We start from the raw sequence: 25,428 nt of genomic DNA on the forward strand, positions 1-25,428 counted from the left end.
TCCCCAGATCACCTAGCTGGTGCACAGCTGTAGTCATTACTAACTGTCACATTCCCCAGATCACCTAGCTGGTGCACAGCTGTAGTCATTACTAACTGTCACATTCCCCAGGTCACCTAGCTGGTGCACAGCTGCAGTCATTACTAACTGTCACATTCCCCAGATCACCTAGCTGGTGCACAGTTGTAGTCATTACTAACTGTCACATTCCCCAGATCACCTAGCTGGTGCACAGTTGTAGTCATTACTAACTGTCACATTTCCCAGATCACCTAGCTGGTGCACAGCTGTAGTCATTACTAACTGTCACATTCCCCAGATCACCTAGCTGGTGCACAGCTGTAGTCATTACTAACTGTCACATTTACCAGACCACCTAGCTGGTGCACAGCTGTAGTCATTACTAACTGTCACATTTCCCAGATCACCTAGCTGGTGCACAGTTGTAGTCATTACTAACTGTCACATTTCCCAGATCACCTAGCTGGTGCACAGTTGTAGTCATTACTAACTGTCACATTTCCCAGACCACCTAGCTGGTGCACAGCTGTAGTCATTACTAACTGTCACATTTCCCAGATCACCTAGCTGGTGCACAGGTGCAGACATTACTAACTGTCACATTCCCCAGATCACCTAGCTGGTGCACAGCTGTAGTCATTACTAACTGTCACATTTCCCAGATCACCTAGCTGGTGCACAGCTGTAGTCATTACTAACTGTCACATTTCCCAGATCACCTAGCTGGTGCACAGTTGTAGTCATTACTAACTGTCACATTTCCCAGATCACCTAGCTGGTGCACAGCTGTAATCATTACTAACTGTCACATTTCCCAGATCACCTAGCTGGTGCACAGCTGTAGTCATTACTAACTGTCACATTTTAAAACCTGTTGCATTCATTCCTACTATAGATCCACAGGTTGCCTGGAAAACATGCACCGTTGGTAGATCTTGAGGACAGGTTTGGCCACCCCTGATCTAGACGCTGTCGACTATCTTTTAGCATCTTACTCGATGGGTACTAGTGGTCGACCATAACACGATCAATGTAGACAGCGCTGATCTGATATACCACAAAGCTTTAGAATATAATCTCTCACGAGTCACGAGCAGGGACCTCTCTCCTCATGTACGGTTTCTGATTTTAAAAGATGTCAATATGACATTGCGTGGAAATGTCATATAATAATGTAAGACATTCGGATAATGCCTCACACCAGGATACAGCACCGTCAGATGTAAATCACTGCCCATTGCACTTCCTGTATGTGCGGAAAAAGTGTCAGCAAAATAATTGGGAAATGAGAACAAAGATCTATTTGTAAGTTCTAAATCAAGAAGTGAGCGAGCTGGCCGTCCTTATCACTGGTCCTGACACATTGATGTTATCAGGGACAACACAGGACGCTCCAACTGCACATGTGGGCTCCAGATAATGCCCTTGGTGGATGGGACATCGGGATACATTTCGGGTTTATGAGCTGAAAGGATCATTCTCCGCGACGTTCTCTGGGGTGTTTCATGTAGACGAAACAAAGATTGGTGAGTGCTGCTTTTATTGTCCTATTAATCTTCAACTTTATACCTGCACTGTGGTACTTTATATTGCTAGTTTATCGATAGTCAGCGTATTCTGTGGGGCAAAGGGCAGAAATAACGTCCATGCTCTGCGTTTCTATCAACGATTATCTGCAGAAACAGGCAAATCAGTCCTGCACCTGAAATACAATATGTGTCAGTAAGAGTCTTTTCCCCCGTCAGTAAATAAGGTAAGTCACCCGGTGCTTACATTAACCCTTACCTGTCTGCTGCTTGGATAGCCCGGCTCTGTTTCCCTAAGGTACAGTAAGTTGCTTATTGTCACAGTTATTGGTGCTATAATGGGATCAGTATTTGCTAGAATGTTCTATTAATGCAACACCAGATAATATTCTCCACAGCAACGATATTCAGACAAATGCGCATACGCAGCCAAGGAGCTACCGGTCATGTGCGAGCGATGCATATTTTGGCAGGCACATCACGGGGAGGGAACCAGCGAATGGGTGGCCTTGCCCGCTGCTGAATGGCGCCCCCTACAGACTACTGACAGATGTTGCAGTTTTGCAAAACTTCACAAAACCGCAACCGTCTCTGAATTACCCCCAATGCCCATTTAATGCTGAGTATGGGGACTAGCTGCTGCTTAACAGAACCTGATGCCTCACTGACAAATATTAATATTATGATCGATCAGCCAAAAAAAGTGAAAAAAATGGATGCATGAAAGAAGTTTACCAAAAACATCGAGACTATGGGGCTGGTTTTTGATCCCCATGTATTACAGTTGCCATTTTACCCACTTTTTGCAGTTGGGCGTATCTATGTGAACGCACCTTCCCCAGCACAACCTATCACTTGCAAGAACAGATGTCAATCACACGTGCGCTGGCTCCACCCTAGACGCTACAGAGAATGGCTTATAAGCGATGTTGGAGAAACAACTTCCGGAATTCCGACTGTCAGTGAGTCATCTGGTACCCTGCCGGGATTCCCTCCTTTGGGATGCCCCCGTTGGAATTCTGAACGTCGGAATCCCATAGCACTAGTGGGAACCTGTGATTCAATAATGGGTGATCCGGTTCTCCGTGCAGAGAATCTGCTGCAGTATGTAGGACTGTTGACTGCATAAGCGCAACGGAATCTGCTGCGCTATATAAGACACTGTAACGGAATCTGCTGCTGCTATATAAGAACCTGTAACGGAATCTGCTGCGCTATATAAGACACTGTAACGGAATCTGCTGCTGCTATATAAGAACCTGTAACGGAATCTGCTGCGCTATATAAGACACTGTAACGGAATCTGCTGCGCTATATAAGACACTGTAACGATATCTGTTGCGCTTTATAAGACGCTGTAACGGAATCTGCTGCGCTATATACAACACTGTAACTGAATCTGCTGCGCTATATAAGACGCTGTAACGGAATCTGCTGCGCTATATAAGACACTGTAACGGAATCTGCTGCACTATATAAGACGCTGTAACGGAATCTGCTGCACTATATAAGACACTGTAGCGGAATCTTCTGCGCTATATAAGACGCTGTAACAGAATCTGCTGCGCTATATAAGACACTGTAACGGAATCTGCTGCGCTATATAAGACACTGTAATGGAATCTGCTGCGCTATATAAGACGCTGTAACGGAATCTGCTGCGCTATATAAGACACTGTAATGGAATCTGCTGCGCTATATACAACACTGTAACTGAATCTGCTGCGCTATATAAGACGCTGTAACAGAATCTGCTGCGCTATATAAGACACTGTAACGGAATCTGCTGCGCTATATAAGACACTGTAATGGAATCTGCTGCGCTATATAAGACACTTAATAAATATATATGACTCCGGGGTACTTGTGTAGTTTCACCGCGCCAGTGTTTGTTTATTAATCCAGACAGCTGTGTTTAATGTTTCTTTGAATATTGGCAGCTTGCCAGAGTCTGTGATTACTTTAATGGTGTGTACACACGGCAGATATGCCGTGCTATGTGAGTCCTGATAAGATCAGATGGTATCGGGACTCGCATAGCACGTCATGCTGCAGAGGGACAATTTACACTATATAGTGCAGATCTGCACTATATAGTCTTGGCTGCCCTCACTATATGGCTGCCGATTTGCGCTCACTCGGGAGCGTGCATTGGCAGCGCATCGGGCTCATTAGCCCTAAAAAGCAGACAATTAATATGCGATATGGCTTCCGATGTTCACTATATCGAGAACATCGGAAGCCATATTGCCCCCCGTGTGTACACACCATAACTGTGAAACTTGGCTGCTTTCCAGACTCCTACACTGTACTAGGCTAGCGCGTGTTCACTCTGTGCTTAATCTGTGTAACTGTACTAAGTAAGGTACGTTATCGGTGAAATAGCGTTTTGTTTTGCACTGCAGTAGCGTCCCAGTCACAAACAGCGGCTGTAGTCGCAAACTGTGTCTAGTTGGCCGCAGTCAGAATTTGAATCCCAGTCACAGTTGCATCCCAGTCACAAACACACTTTCCACACCACCCCGAAGCATGGCGAGCGCAGCGACCCCCCCTGCGCTCGCCACACTATATAAAATCAACTCCACACCAATGCAGATAGTGGGGGTATGAAAAGGTCGGTCGGATGTGTACCGCTGCGCTCGCCACGCTTCGGGGTGGCGTGGATGGTGTGTTTTTGACTGGGACGCAACTGTGACTCTACTACTGATAACTAGACGCTGTTTGCGACTACAGCCGCTGTTTGTGACTGTGACGCTACTGTAGCGCAACCCCCCCCCCCCAATAATCACAGAGTGAGCGCGCGCTAGCCTAGTACAGTGTAGAAGTCTGGAAACCAGCAATCACAGACTCAGGACGTGGACTCTGGCAGGCTGCCAATTTTCAAAGAAACTGTAAACACAGCTGTCTGGATTAATAAACAAACACTGGCGCGGTGAAACTACACAAGTACCGACTCCGGTATCCCGGGTACGGATTATTGTGCCACTCTACATTTATACATAATTCTACATTTTAATATGCATTAACAAAATAAAATGAAATATTATCGTGCCGTACACAAAACTAGGGGCTTGGATTATTTTATTCATAATCATATTATTGTTTTCTTATTAAAAACACAGTTACCATGGATGTAAGCGTGGGGCAGACTTCCTCAAGAAGGAACTTTTCGTAGTGATATATATGCATATTATAGGCAGGTGTAGTCATTCACTTATACAAAGTAACAGATATACACTATGTAGTGTCAAAAAGATATTCTGTAATATAATAAAGTTTAATAGTATTTTTAAAATAACAACTTGAGTTTTGCAAACTTTAAATGTACACAATGATACATACTAACATCCATTGTTGATTCATAATAAACTGGACCTTTAAGTCAATCTAGACAGAGATATACAGTAGATAGATTTATTAATGGTGTCTAGAAGTGATATAGTGCAGAGAGGGACCAATCGAAACTATATATATATATATATATATATATATATATATATATATATATATATATATATATATATATATATAGCAAACGATGAACAAAGTGCGCCCTCCTAAAGTGTATCCACCACCAATAGAACAAATGGTGACAATGTGGTCACGATACAACAAATTTAATATAAAACAGGTAAAATATGACAATAAAACAATTTTTTCATCTGTGTGGAGTCATGGATTCTATAACGGTCAGTATACACAAAACCCAACGCGTTTCGTCGTTAAAACGACTTCCTCAGGGGTAACCGTCTAGGTGGTGGAAATAAACATTAGTATTTATTTGTTTTTTACACTTACTGAAGACTAAGTAATTGTACATATATACAGATGTAGAAACCAAATGAATAAAACGAAAAGCAAAAGTTAATAATAATAATTATAATAAATATAATAAAATAAAAAGGAAAATATCAATGCTTATAATTCATATTATATATGTTCTGTGTAAAGAGAGCAGAACCGTATTATTTAAATTAATCCTTTACATATTTAGTCATATCGGTTAACAAAAAAAAAAAAAACTTTTTTTTTTTGAAGAATGAAATGAATGAATGAAAGAGGTATGGTTAACAAAAAGAAAGAAGAAATAATTACTAGAATGAAGAATTCCCACAAGAAATAAGTGAGAGATTTATGATAATTTTATTTTTATTTTCATTATAACTCTGATGTGAATGTAGGGTAGATTCTTAAAGTGGCATATTGAATTTTCCATAGAATATCAACAGTATCTTAATAGAGGCTACATTGTTAAGAGACCAACAGACAAGTATACAGTATAAGATATGTACAATAGAAATTACATAAAATAGAAAACTATATCTATAATCTACTAACAACAGTACGCAGGATTAGGAGTCCGGAATAGCTGCATAAATCCAACAGGTTTTGAATTAAATCTGCTCACCTTCATTGAATATTTGCATCTGCTGGATCACCCAGTCGGGAACAACGACATCACTCGGATGGGTGCGTAGTCAAGTTAAAGGGTTGAGTGGATACCGTTTGTTTCATGACCACTGAAGAAATTAAGATAATTGTTTGCGCCTACAGGTTTTATTTAGTCATTTGTAATAATCCTGTCCTTTTGTACCGAGAATATGATATCTAGGAAATGAATAGTGGTATAAATAAATGTGTGCATAAATGTGAGATTAAATAAAACTAGAATTATAAAACTTCACAAATTCATTAGCTAAATCCTGCCGACCCTTCCAAATGATAAAGATGTCGTCTATGAAACGGCCATACCGGACCAGATTCTCTCTATATGGGCCACTCCATAACATCTTCAAGGCGACCCATACAGAGGTTTGCAAAACTGGGTGCCAATCTGGTCCCCATGGCCATTCCAAGTAGTTGGAAATAATAACGATCCTCAAAAAAAAAATGTATTCTGTGTCAGTACATACATAACTTCCAATAGTACGTTTTTTACTCAACGATGATAGATTATAGTCTGCATCCAAATAATACTTAACGTCTTCTATTCCATCTGAGTGTGTTATATTAGTGTACATCGAGGGTGAGAAAACCCATCCCATGTCCAAGGCATTTCAAACATTTTTTGTAAAATAGGAGTTTTATCTTTAATATATGATTGTAAATTATTCACAGACTTCTGTGAAGGTGAAAATCAAAAAAATGTAACAAGTTTGAGGTTAAAGACCCCAAATAATTTGTCTTCCCGGTGGTGAAAATAAGTTTTTGTGGATATTTGGTAGATAATAATAAATGGGAGTGATGTGGTTTGAAGGAAATAAAAAATAAAATTTGTCCTCAAATATCGCACTCTTGGCTAAGGCTCTATGTATAATGGACTTGAATTCTGCTGATAGGGGACAGTGGGGTCTGCTGATAGCAATCTGTAATAGGTACAATATTCTAGTTGCCTTTTGGCTTCTAAGATGTAGTCTAGTCTGTCAATCAGAACGACCCCACCCCCCTTGTTAGCTGGTTTCACAACTATTGACAAATTCTCTTTAAGTTATACAGTATAATAACATGTTTTTCTGCTTTGCTTAAATTTTGGGCATGATTTGTAGATTTCCTTTTATTCCTGTTCCCAATATCACTGTTATTTATTGTCTCAGGTTTCTTACATAGAGATTTCTGCACGTGTAAGTTTATTCAGATCTATAAATAGATCAAAGATATTGGGTTCTTTTGTTTGAGCAATTTTTTAGCCTGTTTGATCATTGGCCAGTTTATGGGATGTCAAATTGTGGCTGCCTATAGTGTTTATCGGGATCTTGCTTTTCTGGGATTTCTTTAATTCTTAGGGGGGTTTTCAATCCCGGCTGCTATTTTCACCTATTCAATGCTGTAATTTTCGACAGCATTGAAAGCAGTTTCCAACAAAACAGATCCAACTTTTTTTTTAAGCCGGATCTGTTTTGTCGGAAAGGGACCCGGATTGTTGAATTCTCAGGCATTTCTCCACAATCTGCGGCCCTTTATGCCCATTGAATTCCGACCATCGAGCTACAGTCGAGAAAAGCGAAAACGGCCTGGGATTACGACTTTCGGGACACGCCAAAAGTCGGAATCCCAGATTGAATACCACCCTCTCTCTTTCTCTGTTTGGTGCGTGATGAGAGGATCATACGGATTTTGATGATGAAATTGTCTGTAGTAAAAATCCTTATTTGGTTCATTTATTGACGGTTTCCTTTTTAAAAGTAGACTGAGGTCTGGGGCTCACTCCCTGTCTGAGGTTATCATCTGATTGAGGTCTGGGGCTTGCTCCCTGTCTGAGGTTATCATCTGACTGAGGTCTGGGGCTCGCTCCCTGTCTGAGGTTATCATCTGACTGAGGTCTGGGGCTCGCTCCCTGTCTGAGGTTATCATCTGACTGAGGTCTGGGGCTCGCTCCCTGTCAGAGGTTATCATCTGACTGAGGTCTGGGGCTTGCTCCCTGTCAGAGGTTATCATCTGACTAAGGTCAGGGGCTCGCTCCCTGTCTGAGGTTATCATCTGACTGAGGTTATCATCTGACTGAGGTCTGGCGCTCGCTCCCTGTCTGAGGTTATCATCTGACTGAGGTCTGGGGCTCGCTCCCTGTCTGAGGTTATCATCTGACTGAGGTCTGGGGCTCGCTTCCTGTCAGAGGTTATCATCTGACTAAGGTCAGGGGCTCGCTCCCTGTCTGAGGTTATCATCTGACTGAGGTTATCATCTGACTGAGGTTTGGGGCTCGCTCCCTGTCTGAAGTTATCATCTGACTGAGGTCTGGGGCTCGCTCCCTGTCTGAGGTTATCATCTGACTGAGGTCTGGGGCTCGCTCCCTGTATGAGGTTATCATCTGACTGAGATCTGGGGCTCGCTCCCTGTCTGAGGTTATCATCTGATTGAGGTCTGGGGCTCGCTCCCTGTCTGAGGTTATCATCTGACTGAGGTCTGGGGCTCGCTCCCTGTCTGAGGTTATCATCTGACTGAGGTCAGGGGCTCGCTCCCTGTCTGAGGTTATCATCTGACTGAGGTCTGGGGCTCGCTCCCTGTCTGAGGTTATCATCTTACTGAGGTCTGGGGCTCGCTCCCTGTCAGAGGTTATCATCTGACTAAGGTCAGGGGCTCGCTCCCTGTCTGAGGTTATCATCTGACTGAGGTTATCATCTGACTGAGGTCTGGGGCTCGCTCCCTGTCTGAGGTTATCATCTGACTGAGGTCTGGGGCTCGCTCCCTGTCTGAGGTTATCATCTGACTGAGGTCTGGGGCTCGCTCCCTGTCTGAGGTAATCACCTGACTGAGGTCTGGGGCTCGCTCCCTGTCTGAGGTTATCATCTGACTGAGGTCTGGGGCTCGCTCCATGTCTGAGGTTATCATCTGACTGAGGTCTGGCGCTCGCTCCCTGTCTGAGGTTATCATCTGACTGAGGTCTGAGGCTCGCTCCCTGTCTGAGGTTATCATCTGACTGAGGTCTGGGGCTCGCTCCCTGTCTGAGGTTATCATCTGACTGAGGTTAGGGGCTTGCTCCCTGTCTGAGGTTATATTCTGACTGAGGTCTGTGGCTCGCTCCCTGTCTGAGGTTATCATCTGACTGAGGTCTGGGGCTCGCTCCCTGTCTGAGGTTATCATCTGACTGAGGTCTGGGGCTCGCTCCCTGTATGAGGTTATCATCTGACTGAGATCTGGGGCTCGCTCCCTGTCTGAGGTTATCATCTGATTGAGGTCTGGGGCTCGCTCCCTGTCTGAGGTTCTCATCTGACTGAGGTCTGGGGCTCGCTCCCTGTCTGAGGTTATCATCTGACTGAGGTCTGGGGCTCGCTCCCTGTCTGAGGTTATCATCTGACTGAGGTCTGGGGCTCGCTCCCTGTCTAAGGTTATCATCTGACTGAGGTCTGGGGCTTGCTCCCTGTCAGAGGTTATCATCTGACTAAGGTCAGGGGCTCGCTCCCTGTCTGAGGTTATCATTTGACTGAGGTCTGGCGCTCGCTCCCTGTCTGAGGTTATCATCTGACTGAGGTTTGGGGCTCACTCCCTGTCTGAGGTTATCATCTGACTGAGGTCTGGGGCTCGCTCCCTGTCTGAGGTTATCATCTGACTGAGGTCTGGGGCTTGCTCCCTGTCTGAGGTTATCATCTGACTGAGGTCTGGGGCTCGCTCCCTGTCTGAGGTTATCATCTGACTGAGGTTATCATCTGACTGAGGTCTGGGGCTCGCTCCCTGTCTGAGGTTATCATTTGACTGAGGTCTGGGGCTCGCTCCATGTCTGAGGTTATCATCTGACTGAGGTCTGGGGCTCGCTCCCTGTCTGAGGTTATCATCTGACTGAGGTCTGGGGCTCGCTCCCTGTCTGAGGTTATCATCTGACTGAGATCTGGGGCTCGCTCCCTGTCTGAGGTTATCATCTGACTGAGGTCTGGGGCTCGCTCCCTGTCTGAGGATATCATCTGACTGAGGTCTGGGGCTCGCTCCCTGTCTGAGGTTATCATCTGACTGAGGTCTGGGGCTTGCTCCCTGTCTGAGGTTATCATCTGACTGAGGTCTGGGGCTCGCTCCCTGTCTGAGGTTATCATCTGACTGAGGTTATCATCTGACTGAGGTCTGGGGCTCGCTCCCTGTCTGAGGTTATCATTTGACTGAGGTCTGGGGCTCGCTCCATGTCTGAGGTTATCATCTGACTGAGGTCTGGGGCTCGCTCCCTGTCTGAGGTTATCATCTGACTGAGGTCTGGGGCTCGCTCCCTGTCTGAGGTTATCATCTGATTGAGGTCTGGGGCTCGCTCCCTGTCTGAGGATATCATCTGACTGAGGTCTGGGGCTCGCTCCCTGTCTGAGGTTATCATCTGACTGAGGTCTGGGGCTCGCTCCCTGTCTGAGGTTATCATCTGACTGAGGTCTGGGGCTTGCTCCCTGTCTGAGGTTATCATCTGACTGAGGTCTGGGGCTCGCTCCCTGTCTGAGGTTATCATCTGACTGAGGTTATCATCTGACTGAGGTCTGGGGCTCGCTCCCTGCCTGAGGTTATCATCTGACTGAGGTCTGGGGCTCGCTCCCTGTCTGAGGTTATCATCTGACTGAGGTCTGGGGCTCGCTCCCTGTCTGAGGTTATCATCTGACTGAGATCTGGGGCTCGCTCCCTGTCTGAGGTTATCATCTGACTGAGGTCTGGGGCTTGCTCCCTGTCTGAGGTTATCATCTGACTGAGGTCTGGGGCTCGCTCCCTGCCTGAGGTTATCATCTGACTGAGATCTGGGGCTCGCTCCCTGTCTGAGGTTATCATCTGACTGAGATCTGGGGCTTGCTCCCTGTCTGAGGTTATCATCTGACTAAGATCTGGGGCTCGCTCCCTGTCTGAGGTTATCATCTGACTGAGGTCTGGGGCTCGCTCCCTGTCTAAGGTTATCATCTGACTGAGGTCTGGGGCTCGCTCCCTGTCTGAAGTTATCATCTGACTGAGGTCTGGGGCTCGCTCCCTGTATGAGGTTATCATCTGACTGAGGTCTGGGGCTCGCTCAGTGTATGAGGTTATCATCTGACTGAGGTCTGGGGCTCGCTCCCTGTCTGAAGTTATCATCTGACTGAGGTCTGGGGCTCGCTCACTGTCTGAAGTTATCATCTGACTGACGTCTGGGGCCCGCTCCCTGTCTGAGGTTATCATCTGACTGAGGTCTGGGGCTCGCTCCCTGTCTGAGGTTATCATCTGACTGAGGTCTGGGGCTCGCTCCCTGTCTGAGGTTATCATCTGACTGAGATCTGGGGCTCGCTCCCTGTCTGAGGTTATCATCTGACTGAGGTCTGGGGCTCGCTCCCTGTCTGAGGTTATCATCTGACTGAGGTCTGGGGCTCGCACCCTGTCTGAGGTTATCATCTTACTGAGGTCTGGGGCTCGCTCCCTGTCAGAGGTTATCATCTGACTGAGGTCAGGGGCTCGCTCCCTGTCTGAGGTTATCATCTGACTGAGGTCTGGGGCTCGCTCCCTGTCTGAGGTTATCATCTGACTGAGGTCTGGGGCTCGCTCCCTGTCTGAGGTTATCATCTGACTGAGGTCTGGGGCTCGCTCCCTGTCTAGGTTATCATCTGACTGAGGTCTGGGGCTTGCTCCCTGTCTGAGGTTATCATCTGACTGAGGTCTGGAGCTCGCTCCCTGTCTGAGGTTATCATCTGACTGAGGTTATCATCTGACTGAGGTCTGGGGCTCGCTCCCTGTCTGAGGTTATCATCTGACTGAGGTCTGGGGCTCGCTCCCTGTCTGAGGTTATCATCTGACTGAGGTCTGGGGCTCGCTCCCTGTCTGAGGTTATCATCTGACTGAGATCTGGGGCTCGCTCCCTGTCTGAGGTTATCATCTGACTGAGGTCTGGGGCTTGCTCCCTGTCTGAGGTTATCATCTGACTGAGGTCTGGGGCTCGCTCCCTGCCTGAGGATATCATCTGACTGAGGTCTGGGGCTCGCTCCCTGTCTAGGTTATCATCTGACTGAGGTCTGGGGCTTGCCCCCTGTCTGAGGTTATCATCTGACTGAGGTCTGGGGCTCGCTCCCTGTCTGAGGTTATCATCTGACTGAGGTTATCATCTGACTGAGGTCTGGGGCTCGCTCCCTGTCTGAGGTTATCATCTGACTGAGGTCTGGGGCTCGCTCCCTGTCTGAGGTTATCATCTGACTGAGGTCTGGGGCTCGCTCCCTGTCTGAGGTTATCATCTGACTGAGGTCTGGGGCTCGCTCCCTGTCTGAGGTTATCATCTGACTGAGGTCTGGGGCTTGCTCCCTGTCTGAGGTTATCATCTGACTGAGGTCTGGGGCTCGCTCCCTGTCTGAGGTTATCATCTGACTGAGGTTATCATCTGACTGAGGTCTGGGGCTCGCTCCCTGCCTGAGGTTATCATCTGACTGAGGTCTGGGGCTCGCTCCCTGTCTGAGGTTATCATCTGACTGAGGTCTGGGGCTCGCTCCCTGTCTGAGGTTATCATCTGACTGAGATCTGGGGCTCGCTCCCTGTCTGAGGTTATCATCTGACTGAGGTCTGGGGCTTGCTCCCTGTCTGAGGTTATCATCTGACTGAGGTCTGGGGCTCACTCCCTGCCTGAGGTTATCATCTGACTGAGATCTGGGGCTCGCTCCCTGTCTGAGGTTATCATCTGACTGAGATCTGGGGCTCGCTCCCTGTCTGAGGTTATCATCTGACTAAGATCTGGGGCTCGCTCCCTGTCTGAGGTTATCATCTGACTGAGGTCTGGGGCTCGCTCCCTGTCTAAGGTTATCATATGACTGAGGTCTGGGGCTCGCTCCCTGTCTGAAGTTATCATCTGACTGAGGTCTGGGGCTCGCTCCCTGTATGAGGTTATCATCTGACTGAGGTCTGGGGCTCGCTCAGTGTCTGAGGTTATCATCTGACTGAGGTCTGGGGCTCGCTCCCTGTCTGAAGTTATCATCTGACTGAGGTCTGGGGCTCGCTCACTGTCTGAAGTTATCATCTGACTGACGTCTGGGGCCCGCTCCCTGTCTGAGGTTATCATCTGACTGAGGTCTGGGGCTCGCTCCCTGTCTGAGGTTATCATCTGACTGAGGTCTGGGGCTCGCTCCCTGTCTGAGGTTATCATCTGACTGAGATCTGGGGCTCGCTCCCTGTCTGAGGTTATCATCTGACTGAGGTCTGGGGCTCGCTCCCTGTCTGAGGTTATCATCTGACTGAGGTCTGGGGCTCGCTCCCTGTCTGAGGTTATCATCTTACTGAGGTCTGGGGCTCGCTCCCTGTCAGAGGTTATCATCTGACTAAGGTCAGGGGCTCGCTCCCTGTCTGAGGTTATCATCTGACTGAGGTCTGGGGCTCGCTCCCTGTCTGAGGTTATCATCTGACTGAGGTCTGGGGCTCGCTCCCTGTCTGAGGTTATCATCTGACTGAGGTCTGGGGCTCGCTCCCTGTCTAGGTTATCATCTGACTGAGGTCTGGGGCTTGCTCCCTGTCTGAGGTTATCATCTGACTGAGGTCTGGAGCTCGCTCCCTGTCTGAGGTTATCATCTGACTGAGGTTATCATCTGACTGAGGTCTGGGGCTCGCTCCCTGTCTGAGGTTATCATCTGACTGAGGTCTGGGGCTCGCTCCCTGTCTGAGGTTATCATCTGACTGAGGTCTGGGGCTCGCTCCCTGTCTGAGGTTATCATCTGACTGAGATCTGGGGCTCGCTCCCTGTCTGAGGTTATCATCTGACTGAGGTCTGGGGCTTGCTCCCTGTCTGAGGTTATCATCTGACTGAGGTCTGGGGCTCGCTCCCTGCCTGAGGTTATCATCTGACTGAGGTCTGGGGCTCGCTCCCTGTCTAGGTTATCATCTGACTGAGGTCTGGGGCTTGCTCCCTGTCTGAGGTTATCATCTGACTGAGGTCTGGGGCTCGCTCCCTGTCTGAGGTTATCATCTGACTGAGGTTATCATCTGACTGAGGTCTGGGGCTCGCTCCCTGTCTGAGGTTATCATCTGACTGAGGTCTGGGGCTCGCTCCCTGTCTGAGGTTATCATCTGACTGAGGTCTGGGGCTCGCTCCCTGTCTGAGGTTATCATCTGACTGAGATCTGGGGCTCGCTCCCTGTCTGAGGTTATCATCTGACTGAGGTCTGGGGCTCGCTCCCTGTCTGAGGTTATCATCTGACTGAGGTCTGGGGCTCGCTCCCTGTCTGAGGTTATCATCTGACTGAGATCTGGGGCTCGTTTCCTGTCTGAGGTTATCATCTGACTTAGGTCTGGGGCTCGCTCCCTGTCTGAGGCTATCATCTGACTGAGGTCTGGGGCTCGCTCCCTGTCTGAGGTTATCATCTGACTGAGGTCTGGGGCTCGCTCCCTGTCTGAGGTTATCATCTGACTGAGGTCTGGGGCTCGCTCCCTGTCTGAGGTTATCATCTGACTGAGGTCTGGGGCTTGCTCCCTGTCTGAGGTTATCATCTGACTGAGGTCTGGGGCTCGCTCCCTGTCTGAGGTTATCATCTGACTAAGGTTATCATCTGACTGAGGTCTGGGGCTCGCTCCCTGCCTGAGGTTATCATCTGACTGAGGTCTGGGGCTCGCTCCCTGTCTGAGGTTATCATCTGACTGAGGTCTGGGGCTCGCTCCCTGTCTGAGGTTATCATCTGACTGAGATCTGGGGCTCGCTCCCTGTCTGAGGTTATCATCTGACTGAGGTCTGGGGCTCGCTCCCTGTCTGAGGTTATCATCTGACTGAGGTCTGGGGCTCGCTCCCTGCCTGAGGTTATCATCTGACTGAGATCTGGGGCTCGCTCCCTGTCTGAGGTTATCATCTGACTGAGATCTGGGGCTTGCTCCCTGTCTGAGGTTATCATCTGACTGAGATCTGGGGCTCGCTCCCTGTCTGAGGTTATCATCTGACTGAGATCTGGGGCTCGCTCCCTGTCTGAGGTTATCATCTGACTGAGGTCTGGGGCTCGCTCCCTGTCTGAGGTTATCATCTGACTGAGGTCTGGGGCTCGCTCCCAGTCTGAAGTTATCATCTGACTGAGGTCTGGGGCTCGCTCCCTGTCTGAAGTTATCATCTGACTGAGGTCTGGGGCTCGCTCACTGTCTGAGGTTATCATCTGACTGAGGTCTGGGGCTCGCTCCCTGTCTGAGGTTATCATCTGACTGAGGTCTGGGGCTCGCTCACTGTCTGAGGTTATCATCTGACTGAGGTCTGGGGCTCGCTCCCTGTCTGAGGTTATCATCTGACTGAGGTCTGGGGCTCGCTCCCTGTCTGAAGTTATCATCTGACTGAGGTCTGGGGCTCGCTCCCTGTCTGAAGTTATCATCTGACTGACGTCTGGGGCCCGCTCCCTGTCTGAGGTTATCATCTGACTGAGGTCTGGGGCTCGCTCCCTGTCTGAGGTTATCATCTGACTGAGGTCTGGGGCTCGCTCCCTGTCTGAGGTTATCATCTGACTGAGGTCTGGGGCTCTCTCCCTGTCTGAGGTTATCATCTGACTGAGGTCTGGGGCTCGCTCCCTGTCTGAGGTTATCATCTGACTGAGGTCTGGGGCTCGCTCCCTGTCTGAGGTTATCATCTGACTGAGGTCTGGGGCTCGCTCCCTGTCTAGGTTATCATCTGACTGAGGTCTGGGGCTTGCTCCCTGTCTGAGGTTATCATCTGACTGAGGTCTGGGGCTCGCTCCCTGTCTGAGGTTATCATCTGACTGAGGTTATCATCTGACTGAGGTCTGGGGCTCGCTCCCTGTCTGAGGTTATCATCTGACTGAGGTCTGGGGCTCGCTCCCTGTCTGAGGTTATCATCTGACTGAGGTCTGGGGCTCGCTCCCTGTCTGAGGTTATCATCTGACTGAGGTCTGGGGCTCGCTCCCTGTCTGAGGTTATCATCTGACTGAGGTCTGGGGCTCGCTCCCTGTCTGAGGTTATCATCTGACTGAGGTCTGGGGCTTGCTCCCTGTCTGAAGTTTTTATCTGACTGAGGTCTGGGACTCGCTCACTGTCTGAAGTTATCATCTGACTGACCTCTTGGGCTCGCTCCCTGTCTGAGCTTATCATCTGACTGAGGTCTGGGGCTCGCTCCCTGTCTGAGGTTATCATCTGACTGAGATCTGGGGCTCGCTCCCTGTCTGAGGTTATCATCTGACTGAGGTCTGGGGCTCGCTCCCTGTCTGAGGTTATCATCTGACTGAGGTCTGGGGCTCGCTCCCTGTCTGAAGTTATCATCTGACTGAGGTCTGGGGCTCGCTCACTGTCTGAAGTTATCATCTGACTGACGTCTGGGGCCCGCTCCCTGTCTGAGGTTATCATCTGACTGAGGTCTGGGGCTCGCTCCCTGTCTGAGGTTATCATCTGACTGAGGTCTGGGGCTCGCTCCCTGTCTGAGGTTATCATCTGACTGAGGTCTGGGGCTCGCTCCCTGTCTGAGGTTATCATCTGACTGAGGTCTGGGGCTCGCTCCCTGTCTGAGGTTATCATCTGACTGAGGTCTGGGGCTCGCTCCCTTTCTGAGGTTATCATCTGACTGAGATCTGGGGCTTGCTCCCTGTCTGAGGTTATCATCTGACTGAGGTCTGGGGCTCGCTCCCTGTCTGAGGTTATCATCTGACTGAGGTCTGGGGCTCGCTCCCTGTCTGAAGTTATCATCTGACTGAGGTCTGGGGCTCGCTCCCTGTCTGAAGTTATCATCTGACTGACGTCTGGGGCCCGCTCCCTGTCTGAGGTTATCATCTGACTGAGGTCTGGGGCTCGCTCCCTGTCTGAGGTTATCATCTGACTGAGGTCTGGGGCTCGGTCTGGGGCTCGCTCCCTGTCTGAGGTTATCATCTGACTGAGGTCTGGGGCTCGCTCCCTGTCTGAGGTTATCATCTGACTGAGGTCTGGGGCTCGCTCCCTGTCTGAGGTTATCATCTGACTGAGGTCTGGGGCTCGCTCCCTGTCTGAGGTTATCATCTGACTGAGGTCTGGGGCTCGCTCCCTGTCTAGGTTATCATCTGACTGAGGTCTGGGGCTTGCTCCCTGTCTGAGGTTATCATCTGACTGAGGTCTGGGGCTCGCTCCCTGTCTGAGGTTATCATCTGACTGAGGTTATCATCTGACTGAGGTCTGGGGCTCGCTCCCTGTCTGAGGTTATCATCTGACTGAGGTCTGGGGCTCGCTCCCTGTCTGAGGTTATCATCTGACTGAGGTCTGGGGCTCGCTCCCTGTCTGAGGTTATCATCTGACTGAGGTCTGGGGCTCACTCCCTGTCTGAGGTTATCATCTGACTGAGGTCTGGGGCTCGCTCCCTGTCTGAGGTTATCATCTGACTGAGGTCTGGGGCTTGCTCCCTGTCTGAAGTTTTTATCTGACTGAGGTCTGGGACTCGCTCACTGTCTGAAGTTATCATCTGACTGACCTCTTGGGCTCGCTCCCTGTCTGAGCTTATCATCTGACTGAGGTCTGGGGCTCGCTCCCTGTCTGAGGTTATCATCTGACTGAGATCTGGGGCTCGCTCCCTGTCTGAGGTTATCATCTGACTGAGGTCTGGGGCTCGCTCCCTGTCTGAGGTTATCATCTGACTGAGGTCTGGGGCTCGCTCCCTGTCTGAAGTTATCATCTGACTGAGGTCTGGGGCTCGCTCACTGTCTGAAGTTATCATCTGACTGACGTCTGGGGCCCGCTCCCTGTCTGAGGTTATCATCTGACTGAGGTCTGGGGCTCGCTCACTGTCTGAAGTTATCATCTGACTGAGGTCTGGGGCTCGCTCCCTGCCTGAGGTTATCATCTGACTGAGGTCTGGGGCTCGCTCCCTGTCTGAGGTTATCATCTGACTGAGGTCTGGGGCTCGCTCCCTGTCTGAGGTTATCATCTGACTGAGGTCTGGGGCTCGCTCCCTGTCTGAGGTTATCATCTGACTGAGGTTATCATCTGACTGAGGTCTGGGGCTCGCTCCCTGTCTGAGGTTATCATCTGACTGAGGTCTGGGGCTCGCTCCCTGTCTGAGGTTATCATCTGACTGAGGTCTGGGGCTCGCTCCCTGTCTGAGGTTATCATCTGACTGAGGTCTGGGGCTCGCTCCCTGTCTGAGGTTATCATCTGACTGAGGTCTGGGGTTCGCTCCCTGTCTGAAGTCTGAGGATGTTGAAATCTTCTCGGTTTCTCGTATGAGTTTCTGGATCTGAAGACAATATGGGAATTATCTCTGTGTACTCTCGGAATATATTATTTTCTCTCTTCCCTACATTTGTGTATTCTTCTTGGTCCCTTTCCCATTTGCATTTTTTGGAACAAGCTCCCTTTCAAAACGTTCCACCCTGTTGTTAATTTGTTCATCTCTCTCTCTATAAACTGAATCCAATCTTAGCTCTATATTGGCAGAAGGAATATATAATACCAAACCACACACAGTAAGAAATATATTTCCCATGAGATAAATACACTTTACACCCTTTTACAACCTTCCTAGAATTAATGCTCCACACACCTGTAAAACCCTACTAACACCACGTAGTTTATGTAGTCATGAGAGGTGGTATATACTTGTTGTACGTTACACCGCTGATTCCACGCACGTTGAGCGCAGGGCTGGATTTCCCACTAGGTATGTGAGGCACGTGCCTATGGGATGCACGAAATCCCCCCTTCTTACGCAGGAGGGGGAGTTGTGTGAATCGCGCAAGGGCGTGGTAGCGGAGCGTCTGCGAAATGCGGGAGGGGGGGTCTGGAATCGTGGGGGGGGGGGGGGGGGGGGTCACGGGCGGGGGGTGAGGGCTGCTGCTCCATATCCCAGCACCAGCTGAAGTGACAGCAGTAACATCTCCAGCACTGGGGAGGAGGAGAGGACAGGGCACCTCTTCCAGACCTGCAACTGTGAGAGCTATACATCAGCAGGTATGGGAGGGGGGGTAGGGCACAATGTTGTGCCTATGGGCAACCTGTCACTTAAATCCGTCCCTGGTTGAGTGATGGAGCCTGTTCGCACAGATCTGAATTCAGTCGACCAGCGGTCTATTTTTCCTCCGCTCCCCTGCAGTGTAATCCAGCCTAGCGAATGTGTGCGCTGGGATTGGGTATGGATGTGTACGGACGCACATCCATTCGTATCTGAGGGAATATGTCCAAATCCATTTGTATTTCACTCACCAACGACAGATTTCTCCACCGGTCCCGGCTGCTCGCAGGGCCCAGGACGAACGGGTCTGAATCGGCCTCTGATATCCATAGTCTGTTAGTGAAATAATAACATGGTCATCTTCCGCCCATATTTACCACCATACCCCCAAAAAGCACAGTCTGCATTGCAATTGGGCCAGTAGTAGTCAGGACATGTCCTACAATATCCGGACAGTTGCCCAGTTCCATCTGTGATATCGATGTTTGTGCGTGCGACCAACGCAAGGAACAATCAGCCGTTACTCCCTGCTTGTCTAACAGACCTAAAAGCCATAGAAGCAGATCACAGTGAGGATCTGTAATGCTTAGATAAAGTATCCTCAATTGTATAAGACAGGGGTTCTCAAAATCGGTTCTCAGGACCCCACACAGTTCACATTTTCCAGGTGACCCGACAGGTGCACAGGTGCACTCATTACTGACTGACACATTTCCCAGGTCACCCGGCAGGTGCACAGGTGCACTCATTACTGACTGACACATTTCCCAGGTCACACTGCAGGTGCACAGGTGCACTCATTACTCACTGACACATTTTCCAGGTCACCCCAGCAGGTGCACAGGTGCACTCATTACTTACTGACACATTTCCCAGGTCACCTGGCAGGTGCACAGGTGTACTCATTTCTTACTGACACATTTCCCAGGTCACACTGCAGGTACACAGGTGCACTCATTACTCACTGACACATTTCCCAGGTCACCCGACAGGTGCACAGGTGTACTCATTACTTACTGACACATTTCCCAGGTCACCTGGCAGGTGCACAGGTGTACTCATTACTTACTGACACATTTCCCAGGTCACCCAGCAGGTGCACAGGTGTACTCATTACTCACTGACACATTTCCCAGGTCACACGGCAGGTGCACAGGTGCACTCATTACTCACTGACACATTTCCCAGGTCACCCGGCAGGTACACAGGTGTACTCATTACTCACTGACACATTTCCCAGGTCACCCGACAGGTGCACAGGTGCACTCATTACTGACTGACACATTTTAAAAGATCACAGGTGGAGCTAATTATCTCACTTGTGATTCTGGCCCTTATTCTGGTTGGTGCGGTAATATCCGCGTGCGTTCTTGCTGCCGATGTTTTGCGTCTGCGCATGTGCAGAGGCGACTCTGCGCATGTGCGAGCGGGACGCACGGCTACATTCCGCATGAAATGTGTACACTACGAACAGGGGGTGGAGAGGGGTGTGAAGGGCTGTTTGGGCCCATTACCATATGTTTACACCCCGCGTTTCATGGGCGTTCCCATGCAAACGCTGGGCGTATGTATGGTAATGCGGTTGTGACGCACGTGTAGGGGGCGGACATATGACATTGCCGGATGTCAGCTGCCCGCCCAGATCCCTGCTTTTGCACAGAGAAATGCCCATGTGGTCTGAGGTTTGCGGGAGCTGCCTGGCGACTCGGTCCTGCATTCGATGGTCTGCGACCATCGAATGATGGGGGAGGTTCCCTGAGATGGAGGAGGTGTATTCATGAGAAATACACATGCGGTCCGTTCGGACAGCTTCTTACCGCGTTCGGACGGAGTTGGCGATCCATATGGAAGGCAGGGTTTAGGACGCACGGTGCTGGCCGCATATTCGGATCCGTCCGCACCGATCAGAATAAGGGCCTCTGTGAGGAGACCAGAAAAACCTGCGCTCTGTGGGGTCCTGAGGACCGAGGACCTGTGGTATAAGGTGATCAATAAATCATTGTTTCAGCTGGACCTCCTGTAGCTGGCACATATGTGACTGGGAGTACAAGGAACATTTCCAAGTGATTTGTACAGTACGATACACAATCTTCTGATTGGGACGATTTATGACTGTGAAATATAAACCGTTGCCTATAGCGATATTTTGCCTGTAAGTCAGTTATTGTCTATTTGTGAGCATGTGATACTTACTTATAATAAATTGATTATATTATCATAGTATTTCTTTGCGCTCCTTTGAATATCTATAACACATTTTTCTATGGTATCTTCCATGATGATCGGTCTGGATGGTGAGCAGCAATTATTGAATCCATTGCTCCATCGTAAGTTCATTTGGTTTCACAATTGTGCGCCTAAACCAGCGCACATCCCTGGTACTGCCGGTGCTACCCAGGCTCCAGGTACCGGTCCGCACTGCCTGTGTTTCTCCTGCAATCCTACGCCACCTAGTGGATGGACCATCGCTACTGCAGGGACAGAACTGGGAAGGGCAGATGTTGTGTTGTGAAGTGTGTCCTGTGATGTCACCAAAGCCACTGGTATCAGGAGCCAAACAGGTGACCAAGCCCAGGGGGTTACCAGAGGAGGGTCCCAACACTGTGATTGATGACGCAAGCTGACATTGCAACCATCGGTTCTTCACTGAGTAGGTTTCGGATGGCCAACCGAAGTGCGGCCATTAAGTCACCACGCAGATTCCCCAGAACAGACCTTGCGCAGCCGCAGATTCCCGATAATTGGCAATTAGGTCGAGATAAACGTATCGAAATAAACAGAGTAATTAGGAAGCTTGTGTTTGTAGTAACCAGGGGTGAGATTTAATAGGATGAGAGATTCAGAAAGTGAGAGATTTGGTAAGAAACCTCCAGGTTTTTTTTAAAGGGGCAATCATTTACACTGCAAAACCAATTTGATTTTGCAGTGTAAATGATTGCCGCTTTACAAAAACTGGAGATTTCTTCCCAAATCTCTCACTTTCTGAATCTCGCATCCTATTAAATCTCACCCCGGGTTTGAGTCATTATTTTCCTTTGTATGAGCTAAATGTGCTTTTACGTAACACGTTATATAGTCTGTTATGTATATTCCTAGCTACACGCTTGTGTCAGATCGGTGGGGGGGGGGCGGCGGCGAGACCAGTTCATTCCTTATCTGACTCGTCAATCTCACAAGTGACACAAATGCCTTTGACACAGAAAGAAGAACCTCAGGTTTAATGAGTCTGTTATTTTACTGTGAGGATCATTAATGTTTCTCACATTGTAAATGTACTCGGGGACCCAACCCGTGAGAGCAGGGAGTCATCACAGTGATTGTCCTTATGTGCAGTACTTTGGGTACTCTTTACCTAGCACGGCGCCCACGATCTTGATCGTGGGCATCGTGTGGTAAAAAATCGTGTCGGTCGCGTCGTATGCGGGCTAAAGATGCCCGGACGCGACGCGACCGACGCGATGTCCACGATTTCCCATTGAAAACCATGTTAAACATGGACATCGCGTCGGTCGCGTCGCGGCCGGCCATAAATGTGCACACGATGGCCGCGACGCGATGCCCACGATTTGCCATAGGAATCAATGTTAAAAGGCCCGATGGACACGATTTTCATGTTAAATGGCTGAATGGACCCGATTTTACAATAGGAAACAATGTTAAATGGGCCTTAGAGCCCAAATAGTTACCCTGAACTCTGAAATGGCCCCCCCAATTGTTTACGCCACCCCACGATCAACGTCAACCCGAAGCGTGGCGAGCGGCGGCGGTACGCGTCCTCCGACCTTTTCATACTCCCACTATCCACGTCGGCGTGGAGTTGAGAATAGAATAGTGTGGCGAGCGCAGCGAGCCACCGAGCCCGAAGCGTGGCGAGGGGACGCGGATACCTTCACAGGTAAACGCGTCCCTTTGCGGGCTTCACAGGTGTCCGCGTCGCCATGGACACCTGTGAAGCCCGCGAGGGGACGCGTATAGCTGTGAAGGTATCCGCGTCCCCTCGCGGGGCTCGCTGCGCTCGCCACGCTTCGGGCTCGGTGGCTCGCTGCGCTCGCCACATTATTCTATTCTCAACTCCACGCCGACGTGGATAGTGGGGGTATGAAAAGGTCGGAGGACGCGTACCGCCGCCCCTCGCGGGCTCGCTGTGCTCGCCACGCTTCGGGTTCACGTTGATCGTGGGGTGGCGGTAACAATTGGGGGGGCCATTTCCCAGTCAAGGTTGCCTATTTGGCCTCTGTGGCCCATTTAACATTGTTTCCTATGGCCACATCGGGTCCATTGAGGCATTTAACAGTAAAATCGCGTCGGTCGGGCCATTTAACATTGATTGCTATGGGAAATCGGGTGCATCGCGGGCATCCCGGGTACATTTATGGCCGGCCGCGACGCGACCGACGCGATTTCCATGTTTAACATGGGTTTCAATGGGAAATCGCGGGCATCGCGTCGGTCGCGTCGCGGCCAGACATAAATGTACCCGCGATGCCCGCGATGGGCGCCGTGATAGGTAAAGAGTACCGTACTTTGTATTATTATTATTACAATGGCCGCTCTATGCTAGCTGTTGTGTGTTGTCCCTGTCAGGTAGAGAGTTGGGGTCTTCTCGTGAGACTCTTCCCCATCTGACTGTAATGCTGGCCGTACATACATCAGACCAACTTTCCTCCAACCATCCAACCTGTCTGCCCAATGTCCCCATATACCTAACCAACTCCATACACCAGACCAGCCAATTTCTCTCCAACCTGTGATGTCATAGATGTAGGCGGGCAGTGTCTGCATGTTATGCTGATGTCATTCCCACAGAGATGAGATGAGATCTCCTGCATTGTATTGGACAATGTCATTGTCATTGTGTATATGAGGTGTTGGGAACTTAGGTGGGAAGTTCAAGATCTCAGACCCCAGAGTGAATCAAAGGGTCAGCAGTGTCTAGGTCGAGAGTCAATGAGTCAACACCAAAAGTTCTAGGTTGGCATCGACAAAAGGCCACATGCATTATGCTGACATACAACCACGGTCCAAACAAGCTTTTTTTTTTTTTTTGGGGGGGGGGGGGGGGAGGTCACTGCTGCATTCATGACACTTTATTATTCACAATCAGAGTACACGCGGATGTTAAAGTATGAAAAGTTCAAAGAAAAAGAGAAAATCATGAAAAACACGTCAACCTTACCTTTTCATGAGTTGATCATTGCTATGCCAACATTTTGCTTGTGTCGGGGGGGGGGGGGGGGGGGGACACAGTTACTTTTTACCCGGGCCTGGATCTGATGGAGGGGCCCTGGCCCTGCTCCCCCATTGCAGGGACCCAGGCAGTGGGGAGAGAGATGACAAGTTGCTGATGCAGCACAGCCTCTCCCCCCAGCCCAGTACATGCTGCTCAGTGCCGTGCGCTGAGCTGGGGAGAGAGGCAGCTGCAGCGGCAGCATCCTGTCCTCTCTCTACTTCTCCTTTCATTTTTTTCATGGGGATTTCAGCACGTCCCCTCTCAGAGGAGCCGCCCCTGCCCATGTCCATTCTACCGGGGCCTGGCCGACCTGTTGACACCCCTGACTACACACATAGGCCCTCATTCTGGTTGATTCGGTTTGTTGACCATTGAGTGCTGCAGACCCCACGGCGGTGGGGAGGCGCTGGCTAAGTGTTGGTGCCGGGGTCTGCAGGGGCTAATGTTTTGCTGCGGCCTGTGGAGTTGGGACCCGCAGATGTACTAGCCTGCATCTCAGCGCTCCTCCTGGGTCAGCCTCCTTATGAAAAATGTCCCTCACAAAATGGCCGTCCCCTTACAGCAGACAGTTTTGAGGATGCTAGAGGAGGCGGCGGGGGCGGGCGCATTATTTGTTGTTACGCCTCTGCTTTATGCAAAACATCCATTCACAGTGCGGCTGGGATATTCGCTGGGTGGCGGGGGGATGGACATTCACACGCCCGGTGGGAGCAGGGGCGTAACTATAGCACCGCAGCCCCCACGACCGCGGGGGGGCGCTATGCATGTGCGGGCGCCGGGGGCTGCAGTGCTATAGTTACGTTAGCTGGCAGCTGCAATATGAAGGAAGCAGGGGGCATTGAGGCGGCTGGGGGGACGGACGCTGCGGGGGACGGAAGCTGCGGGGGACACAGAGGCGGCAATTACTTACAGCTGAGCCGGGAGCTGTCTGTACTGAAGAAAAAAAAAGCCCATACAATGAATATGCAGCCTGTGATTGGCTGCTGAGCGCTCTCTCAGCCAATTGCTGACTGGCTGAGAGAGCGCTCAGCCAATCACAGGCCGCCCATTCATTGTATGGGCTTTTTTTTTTTCTTCCGTACTGACAGTGACAGCTCCCGGCTCCCCCTGCCCGGCTCAGCTGTAAGTAATTGCCGCCTCTGTGTCCCCCGCAGTGTCCGTCCCCCGCAGCGTCCGTCCCCCAGCCGCCTCGCAGCGTCCCCCCCACCTGCATTGACGGCTACCTGGGGGAGCGGCAGGCGGCGCAGATGGAGACCGGGGGCGGCGGGAGAATATAAAGAAATCTTATTCAAAAGACCGGGCGGCCGCTGATTGGCTGAGAGCTCAGCCAATCAGCGGCCGCCCGGTCTTTTGAATAGGATTTCTTCCTATTC

At 50.0% G+C, this 25,428-nt stretch overlaps 1 protein-coding gene across 2 annotated transcripts in view; it reads left to right on the forward strand.

Annotated features, from left to right (window-relative positions):
- The first annotated feature begins 1,338 nt into the window (after positions 1-1,338).
- SLCO2B1 (solute carrier organic anion transporter family member 2B1) overlaps positions 1,339-25,428 on the forward strand; it is a 95,693-nt gene continuing 71,603 nt past the window's right edge. For both annotated transcript variants that reach the window (XM_083170522.1, XM_083170523.1), the window contains exon 1: positions 1,339-1,547. The gene's annotated coding sequence lies outside the window, so the exon portion shown is untranslated. The remainder of the gene's footprint in view (positions 1,548-25,428) is intronic.

Source organism: Crinia signifera, chromosome 2 (assembly GCF_055691185.1).
Source record: "Crinia signifera chromosome 2, ASM5569118v1, whole genome shotgun sequence".
In the NCBI taxonomy this organism is placed as follows: Eukaryota; Metazoa; Chordata; class Amphibia; order Anura; family Myobatrachidae; genus Crinia; species Crinia signifera.